The sequence below is a fragment of the Cicer arietinum genome, chromosome 3 (genome assembly GCF_000331145.2).
Source record: "Cicer arietinum cultivar CDC Frontier isolate Library 1 chromosome 3, Cicar.CDCFrontier_v2.0, whole genome shotgun sequence".
Taxonomy (NCBI): Eukaryota; Viridiplantae; Streptophyta; class Magnoliopsida; order Fabales; family Fabaceae; genus Cicer; species Cicer arietinum.
The window spans coordinates 44,945,701-44,956,262 of record NC_021162.2 but is presented as its reverse complement, the minus strand read 5'-3'; the positions used below and the strand labels follow the sequence as shown (position 1 = coordinate 44,956,262).

At 33.2% G+C, this 10,562-nt stretch overlaps 1 long non-coding RNA gene across 1 annotated transcript in view; it reads left to right on the top strand.

The window, feature by feature from the left end:
• The first annotated feature begins 8,587 nt into the window (after window positions 1-8,587).
• LOC140919868 (uncharacterized) overlaps window positions 8,588-10,562 on the top strand; it is a 6,458-nt gene continuing 4,483 nt past the window's right edge. The window contains exon 1 of the long non-coding RNA XR_012162450.1: window positions 8,588-8,863. This is a non-coding gene — a long non-coding RNA (uncharacterized lncRNA). The remainder of the gene's footprint in view (window positions 8,864-10,562) is intronic.

Here is a 10,562-nt window from a genome sequence, read left to right as displayed (position 1 = left end):
TATAGTTTATAATACAAATTCCTTCATTATATAAAAGTGATGTTTAATTACTTACAAGTTTTTGCTCTAGACGTGCATATCCCATACGTGATTTTTTGTATGGGTGCGTCAGATTTCTCGCCCTCTCGCGATTTGCCTTACTTATATTCTATATAAAAAAAATAACAATCGTGTAAAAATTTAAAATACGCTATGAATATGAATAATAAAACACAAATGTTAATAAATTAATCACTTACTACAAACGCGGGGTCGGAACGTTTTGATACAAATGCACTCCATTCTTCATTTGATATATAATGTTTATATATTCTTGGAGCTTCTGCATTCATATTTCCCTCACTATCTTTTAGATAGAAATTTGAGAGGTGAGATCTAAATCCCCGGTGTATTTTCCTGGCAACTCGCAAGACGTAATTCTTTCTCACCTCATCAAGAACAAAAGCAGTCTGCAAACGAAATAAAGATATAGTTTGAGTAAAGTATTTCGATGGAAAAAATTATAAATGACAAAAGAGTGGATCAAAAAAGTTACCTGTATATCATTCCACAATATATCTTTGGCATCCTTCAACACCTTATCTCTCTAGTCATCGATTGTAATGGGGATATTTTGACGAACAACTGCCCCAATGTAACTTACAAACATGGAGCTGTTGGGGTCGATTGGCTGACCACTTTCATTCCATACAACCTAATAAACTCATATAGTAAGTACATGCTTTCAAAAAAGATAAAAAATAAACCGCAAACAGAGTATAGTATACCTCAGATTTTATCCCACTACTCCTTACTTTTATGACCTTTTGCATTATGGTTGCACCACGTTTGACTTCGTTTTCGTAAGTCTTGGTGTTGACAACTTCCTCATTTTGACAATCCAAAGCCTTGTTAGAATCCATTTATCTACAACAAGTTCAACATGCAGTTCAGTATAACTTCAACAAGTTCAACATGCAGTAGTCTAAGTACGTATCAGTATAAGTTCAACATGCATTTTAGTGATAACAAAAAAATTAATAACATCAATACCTGAATAGTGAGACGAAATACGTAGACGAAATACGTAGGGTTCGTAGGAGAAATGCGCAGAAGTATGGTTCGGAGAAACTGAAGTATGGTTCGAAGAAATACGTAATGAGGGTTACGTATTTCAATGAAAAGAGATGGTTTGTAATGGTAGAGATGATCGTGGATGGAAATAAGGTTAAAAATGAGAGAGATGATCGTGGAAATATGGTTCGTAATGGAAGAGATGATAGGGTTTGCAAAGAAAGAGAATAACGATGAAGAAGAGATGATAGTAAAGTTTACGTAATGAAGAGGAAACTGAAGCGGTTTACTGTTATATATAAAACCCTATTACATCGTTTTTTTAGAAGCCTTTTACAGCGCTTGTTGGAAAAGCGCTTTAAAAGACCTAACCTTTAAAGCGCTTGTTATAAACGCGCTCTTAAAGACCTAAGCCTTTTACAACGCTTTATCAAATAAGCGCTCTAAAAGGCCTCCTTATTTTATTTTCAAAAGGCTCTTTTACAGCGCTTATTCTATAAGCGCTGTAAAAGACCTCTTTGTTTTCTTATGTTATATGACTGTGTTTTTTAAAGGCCTTTTACAACGCTTTTTCAAATAAGCCCTCTAAAAGGCCTCCATATTTTATTTTTCAATGGCTCTTTTACAGCGCTTATTCTATAAGCGCTGTAAAAGACCTCTTTGTTTTCTTATGTTATATGACTGTGTTTTTTAAAGGCCTTTTATAGTGCTTTTTCAAATAAGCGCTCTAAAAGGCCTCTGTATTTTATTTTTCAATGGCTCTTTTACAGCGCTTATTCTATAAGCGCTGTAAAAGACCTCTTTGTTTTCTTATGTTATATGACTGTTTTTTTAAACGACCTTTTACAACGCTTTTTCAAATAAGCGCTCTAAAAGGCCTCCTTTTTTTTTTTATTTTTCAATGGCTCCTTTACAGCGCTTATTCTATAAGGGCTGTAAAAGACCTCTTTGTTTTCCTATGTTATATGACTGTTTTTTTAAACGACCTTTTACAACGCTTTTTCAAATAAGCGCTCTAAAAGGCCTCCTTATTTTATTTTTCAATGGCTCTTTGTTTTCTTATGTTATATGACTGTTTTTTTAAACGACCTTTTAACTTGATATAAAACAAAGCTTTGTGACCTCCTTAGTTTATATTCAGTTTAGTTCATGTAAATTACCTATATTTGGATTTTTTTTTAGTTCAGTTTAGTTCATGTAAATGACTAGTTTATATTCAATTCAGTTCATGTAAATTACTAGTTTATATTAAATTACATGAACTTAGTATAAAACACTAAGATCAAGCTAAATATAAGCAGAAAATAAATATAAGCAGAAAATCAAATACATCATGGCTTATATAAAACAATTAAACATGTACATTAAGATGCCCTTCTTCTTTTCCTGGTGACATTCACATTTGTTTGTCCATTTACAATACGAAACGATGGATTAATCCAAATTCCCTCATCATGATCATCTCTAAGATATAAACCATCATCAGTTGAATCAATTTCATGTGGTTGTTGTGATGTTGCAAATAAAAGATCATTACCAACATCTTCATCATTATTGTTATCATCACTTATTTTATTGGTCGATAGGACAACATACCATTTATCATCAGCAACATTAGTGACATAAAACACTTGTTGAGCTTGCGAAGCTAAAATAAAAGGCTCGTCTTTGTATCCCACCCTATTAAAATCGACAAGCAAGAACCCTGACTCATCAATTTGAACACCATTATTATTATCGACCGACTTGCAACCAAATATGGGAACACGAAACATTGTGTAGTCTAACTCACATATGCGCTCAATAACCCCAAAATATGATAGATTTGCATATATTGGGTTTTTGTCTTTTGCACTTGAGACATCTACGAGAGTGACTCCGCTATTTTGCATAGTGGTCTGATCATCTTGTTCTATGGTATAAAATGTGTAGCCGTTAATAACATAACCAGTGTAAGAAAAGACATGTAAACTCGGACCATTTGCTAGCCACCTCAATCTCTGTGAAATTGATTCGGGGTCTATATCAAACTTTGACTTTATGTGATTATTTAACCATGTTATAAAACTTTGATTGTGCTCTCGAGTTATCCAATTTTGATTCCTATTCATGTTCAAACGAGATAACTGATCCATGTGTATTGTAACATACGGTTGAACCTCATCATCATTGTGCAGAACATACAATTGTCCCTGCTCCCATTCTGTCCTTGATATAGTCATTATTCTCCTTCTAATTATCCTTTCTCCTGATATTCTTCCCGAATGACGAGACATGGGAAGCCCTATGGATTCAACATTGGACAGATATTCAGTACTAAATTCAGCAGCTTCTTCAACAATGTACCGTTCAGCAATACAACCTTCTGGTCGACTTCTACTTTTTACGTACCCTTTTAATATTTTCATATATCGTTCTATCGGATACATCCATCTCATATAAGCTGGCCCACAAAGTTGTGTCTCCTTAACCAGATGAACAGTAAGGTGAACCATTATATCAAAAAACGATGGTGGGAAATACATTTCAAGCTCACACAAAGTAACAACAATTTCCCTCTGCAATGTCGGTAATTTCTGAGGGTCGATCACTTTACTACAAATTTCCCTGAAGAAGAAACATAATCTAGTTAAGGCTAGTCGAACTTTTTCAGGTAAAATGGAACGTATACCTATTGGTAGCAAATGCTCCATTATAATATGACAATCATGGGTCTTCAAACCTTTTAACTTGAGGTCTTTCATACAAACCAAATTTTTAATGTTCGAAGAGTATCCTTCTGGAACTTTAATTTCGTGTAGAAATTTACATAAAACAATTTTTTCCTTTCTAGATAGAGTATGAGCGGCTGGAGGTAGACATGTGCGATTTCCTTTCTTTACGGGACCCAGTTCATTTCTTATGGGAAGCCCTATGGATTCAACATTGGACAGATATTCAGTACAAAATTCAGCAGCCTCTTCAACAATGTATCGTTCAGCAATACAACCTTCTGGTCGACTTCTACTTTTTACGTACCCTTTTAATATTTTCATATATCGTTCTATCGGATACATCCATCTCATATAAGCTGGCCCACAAAGTTGTGTCTCCTTAACCAGATGAACAGTAAGGTGAACCATTATATCAAAAAACGATGGTGGGAAATACATTTCAAGCTCACACAAAGTAACAACAATTTCCCTCTGCAATGTCGGTAATTTCTGAGGGTCGATCACTTTACTACAAATTTCCCTGAAGAAGAAACATAATCTAGTTAAGGCTAGTCGAACTTTTTCAGGTAAAATGGAACGTATACCTATTGGTAGCAAATGCTCCATTATAATATGACAATCATGGGTCTTCAAACCTTTTAACTTGAGGTCTTTCATACAAACCAAATTTTTAATGTTCGAAGAGTATCCTTCTGGAACTTTAACTTCGTGTAGAAATTTACATAAAACAATTTTTTCCTTTCTAGATAGAGTATGAGCGGCTGGAGGTAGATATGTGCGATTTCCTTTCTTTACTGGAGCCAGTTCATTTCTTATTCCCATATCGACCAAGTCCAATCTTGCGTTGACGCCATCTTTAGACTTTCCTGGAACATTGAGTAACGTACCAATAACACTTTCAAATACATTTTTTTCAATATGCATCACATCGAGGAAATGTCTTACATACAATGACTTCCAATATGGCAATTCAAAGAAAATTGACTTTTTCTTCCACCCAGTTTTCACCAGCTCTCCCGCAAAAGGTTTGCCAAATTTATTGGTCAAACCTTGTACTTTTTCAAGTATTTGATATCCAGTCGGTGCTAAAGGAGCTTTACCTTCCTCTGATTTTCCATTGAATGCATTTCTCCACCCACGATACTGATGACTATAAGGTAAAAATCTACGATACCCAAGAAATACATTCTTCTTACAATGTTTCAACCGCATCCAATCTGTACTCTCTTCACATATAGGACATGCACACTGACCTTTAATGCTATAACCTGATAAATTACCATATGCTGGAAAATCATTAATTGTGCCGAACAACATAGCCCTCAAATTGAAACACTTTTTCCTATACCCATCATAAACTTAATTGTGCCAAACAACAAATCCCTCAAATTGAAACATTCTTTCCTATACCCATCATAAACTTCCACACCTATCTCCCACATAATTTTTAAATCTTCAATTAAAGGAGTCAAGTATACGTCGATATCATTCCCCGGTTGTTTGGGTCCAGAAATTAACAGAGACAACCCACTGTTTTAGTCTTATTTATCCTCAATCATCAGTTAAATTAAGGATTTATTTGATATATTTTGTTGATTTTTGTTCTTTGAGTTAATAAAATGTTTTTTGTTTTTATTACGTTGATTAAGTAGGAATTTGTCGTAATTTTACATTGCGTTTTGTTTTAGTGCATTGCTGAATTTTGGTGAGAAATCAACATGACATATGTAGAGTATTTCAGCCATATCTGGAGTTGTAGATGTTCAATTGGAGTCAAACCAAGTGCATATGAAAGCTAAGATCCATAGCTACAACTTTCATGAAGACACCAGAACCAAATGCAGACTCGAAAGAGGAGAAAAATGCAATATACGCCGGATAGAATATGCTGAGCGCTGGAGCGCGCCCAAGCGCAAGCCAAGCGCTTTTTCCCATCATTCGCCACTGTCGATACGCGCTGAAGCGCGTCCAAGCGCGCCTGGGGCGCGCGACCCGCACCAGCAACCATAAAAATGCAGATTTTTACTGTTTTAAGCATCTTTTTGACTGAAACCCTTATTTTTCTGATTTGATTTCTAGTTATATGAATGAGTTTATTGAATTGTTTTTCTCATCTCTGTGCTTAATGCTTTTTATTGCTTGATCAACATTAAAATGTTCTACGATTTGTATTTTGAAACGGAAGTGGACTTTACGAATGCTTGAGATGAGAAATTCATGAATTTGTAGTCTAGGGATAGATGCAGGTCATGAAACCAATTAAATTAGTTGCAAAGCAATAATTTACAAGAGAATTTCTATACGGTAATGCTTAATTCTAATCTTAAATCCACTAAGGAATTAGGGATTACGTTGGAATTAAAGGTTCTGTCACTAAGACATTAGGGCAAGAATAATAAAGAGAATTCAGTAATAGTTCAATAAAGGAATTCAGTAACTAGGATCAAATTAGACACCAAGGTTGGATTCGAAGTGAAACTCATCCCTGACATTTTTCTCATTATAAAAGATCAATTTTATTATTGTTGTTAATTTCAAACATTATTTCAATCAACTTGGGAACCTTTTTGTTCAATTCTAGTAATCAATTATAATTCAATAGTAAAACGCAATCCTTGAGTTCGACACTCGGTACTACCGTTTTATTATTACTTGCAACGATTCAGTACACTTGCTGAAACGCTATCAATAACCATGGAGGTGGGTTATAAATCAACAAAATCACAGGCCACATGCTGTGTGAGATGCTTTGAAGACCATGTGGATTCATTCCATCAGTAGAAAGTGCAAGTCTTAGATTTCTTGATTCTATCCCGAATTTAGGATACTCGTGATCAATTTTTTCCCATTGTGGGGAATCTGCATGGTGTCGAAACTTTTCATCTCTAATTCTTTCATCTGCATGCCATGTCAAGTGTTTTGAATCTTCTTCACTGCGATACATGCACCTAAATCTTGGTATTATAGGAAAATACCACACGACTTTTGCGGGAGTAGATTTTTTCTTCTTATATCGAGAGACATTGAATTTTGGACACGCCTTAAGTAATTCATATTCGTTTCAAAATAAAATGCAATAGTTAGGACACACATGAATCCTTTAATAACTCATGCCAATAGAGCACAAAATCCGTTTAGCCTCGTAGGTTCGACCAGGAAGTTCGTTATCATCTGGCAACATATCTTTTAATAGTGTTAATAATTCTGTGAAGCTTTTATCAGACCATCCATTAGTCCCTTTTAAGTTGTACAACTTTAATATCGCCGACAGTCTTGTGAATTTATTACAACCATTATATAATGGTTTCTCTGCATCCCTACACAAACTCTCAAACATTTTAGGACAATCCCGAAGATCTTCTTCAACTGCTTTTGCAATCTCCTCAACTCGGTCCGGCTCATATGTATCTGTATCGAAGTCTGTTGAAGCATATGTCGAACCATTCTCAAAAATAATGTTTCCTTTTTTTTTTTTCTCACCATGTCTTATCCAACATTTATAGCTTTGATCAATTCCATTCAATACTAAATGTCCTTCCAATTCATCTTCTCTAACGCATTTTCCAAAATAACATTTTAAACAAGGACAAACGACTCTATTTGGATCTTTTGCATTCTTCACTGCAAACTCAACAAACTCCTTCACTCCATTTTCATACTCTTTTGACAATCGATTCGCAGACATCCATTTTCGGTCCATATTATATGACCTATATAAATGCAGTTACAAAAATAATAAGCTACTGATAACATTATACCAATATATAGTACACATATCTAATATTGGAAAATGGAAACCAAGGTCCATTATTATGTAACAATTTCAAAACAGAAAAGATTTCAAAACAGAACAAATCAATAAATTTCAAAAAGAAAATATTTATTATGTAACAATTTATTAGTTTTCGTGACAACAACAAATTAATAAATACCTAAGACAACGTATCCAAATTTTTTTTAAAGGAGGAGCAATAGATGGCTGCACAGTACGTAGAGGAGATGAGGGTTCCCAGAGTAGAGGTGTTGAGGGTTCGTAAATTTGTTTTTATTTATTTAAAGTAAATGATTTTTATTTAAAGTGAATGAGTGAATGATTTTACAACCCATTTGTAGAATAAGCGCTCAAATAGGTCCTTCAATTATGTGACCTTTTACAGCGCTTGTAACAAAAGCGCTCTAATAGGTCATTTATTTATTTGAGAGCGCATGTCTTTTACAGCGCTTGTAAAAAAAGCGCTGTAATAGGTCATTTAATTATTTGAAAGCGCAAATCTTTTACAAAGCTTGTCAAAAAAGCGCTGTAAAACATTATGTGAGGGCTCTTCATTATACAACGCTTGTGTAAAAGCGCTCTAAAAGTGTAAGACCCTTAATTTTAAATTCTAATTTATGTGTTTTGGAGAATTTTGGGTTGAATTTCTGAGACTTTTTAGCCGATTTTATGGCATTTTGTGAGTTAAATGCCAAAAATATATTTTTGGAGACCCGATTAAAATTATTCGTCGATGAATAATTTTATTTAATTACGGTGAATCTTTTGTAGAAGAAAAAAATTTTCTGAGATGCAGCATTTTTCAAAAAAATTCATCTGCCCATTGAATTACGGCGAGAGTAGATATTTTTCTCAAAAAAATGATTTGTCATGTGATGTGAGGTGACAGACGTAATGATGATTTTTATAAAAATATCTAGATATTTGTAAATATCTAGATATTTGTAAATATCTAGATATTTGTTTAGATATTTATTATTATTATTATTATAATATATTATTATTATTTTAATATATATTATATATAAGAAAGGAAGAAAGGAAGCAATTTCCAATTCCCTTTTCACGTCAGCCCATCTTCCTCTTTCTCTTCCTCTGTTTCAAAAATAAAACAAGCTATGTTAGTGTTTTTTTCAACAAAACTCAAAAATAAACCACCATTTATTTACTAGATCTAAGCTTCCATTCGAGAAGTGACAGAAGAGAAAGTTTCTCATTGCCACGCTGCGGTGCTAGTGATCTAGTTTTCGACGCGACGTCACGAACTTAAGTTTTACCGGAATTAAATACGGTACCGTAATCGCGTGTTAGAGCTAACGTTAAGGTAAGGGCTCCTTCCAAACTTTTAGTTTGCATTTAGGACATTAATTGTGATTTTGTGGAAAAGAAATTTGATGTATTTAAGGTGTGATTTTGTGAAAAATTAATTTAATGTGATTATGAGTAATTTAGTGGAATTTAAATTTGAGGTGTAGTTTGTGGTGATTCAAGTTTGGTGTGATTTATATGTTCATAATTATTATTATGAATTTTTGAGATGTGATTTATTTGTGGATTTTGTAGAAAATGAATTGATGAAATTTGGTGGTTTATGTGTAAAAATATGGAGTTTTGAAATTGGGTGAGTTATGTTTGAATTGTTGAAATTTAATTGAGGTGTTATATATGTGTTGTGGAATTGAATTGATTGAATTTGGTGTGAATTGGCGGTAATTAAATTTGATGTGTTTGAGTTACGTAATGAGTTATTTTCAAATAAATGAGTTTGAACTGAAGTTGAAATTTTACGAAAAATTTAGAGTTGTTAAAGTTGTGAAAAAATTCAAATTTTAACTAAGTTAAAGAGTTTGAGTAAAAAGATATATTGAAATTAAGAATCGTTAGAGTTTAAAATGTTACTCTTTTAATTACTCTTTGATTGAGTTTAATAAGAAAAAAAAGGGGTTTAGAGTATTTTATTAACTCAAAAATTTCAGTCCTTTAATAGTCGAGTATGTGTATGTGAAATTTTGACAATATTTATTTTTTTTAGTTTTAACTAAATAATATGTATTATTTGGTTTTAAAAGTTTGGTGTGTGAGAAAGATTTAATTTTAGGAATTTTGTTGTGTGTGGATTAATTTTATTGTGAACAAATTGTTATAAATATTTATGTTTATGTAGTTAGCTCCTTGAGTCTCGAAAAGGAATCGAGACCGTTGGCACCGAGTTAGCGGTGGGGAGAACTCTGATATATTAATATTGTTGTGGTGATTTATGGTTGAAAATTTTGGAGATTGAATATGGTGATTAATGTTTGGAAATTTTGGTGATTTATGTTAGGTGAAATTGATGTGTTCATAATTAATATTATGAATTTTTGAGATGAAATTTATGTGTGACTTGGTGGAAAATGAATTTAATTCAATTTAGGTGTGGATGAAATTTGGAGATGTGATTTATGTGTGGTTGTGGAAATTTAAATTGGTGTGAATAAATATGTTTGAGTATGCTCTGTGTGGTGTTTGAAAAATCATTAGTGTTAAATGAGTATTAAAAATGGGGAATCTTTTAATAACTGCATTTACTTAATGATTGTGGTGAAAAGAGTCAGAGTATGCTCATGCATTTCATAGTACACGGTGACCGCGATGGGGCCATGGTGATAGTGGTGACCGTGATGGGCCACGGGATGATGCCATGTGAATTGTTGGTTCATCTTATCCTTGCGGGGATTGTCGCGTCGTGCTGATCTGTGAGAGATTGCACTTGTAAGACCCATAATTTTAAAGTACACTTTATGTGTTTTTTTCATTTTGGATTTTGACTCGGAGGCTTTTTAGCCAAAGTTAATAATATTTTGGAGTTTATAGGATCAAAAAGTTATTTTGACACCATTTAGAATTACTCGTCGATAAATAAATTTAAATTAAGTGCGGTAAATCCTTTACGGAGAATTTAATGCGTTACGGGTGAAATGGTAATTTAACAAATATCTAGATATTTTGAGATATTTGTTAAGTTATATTTAATATATATATAT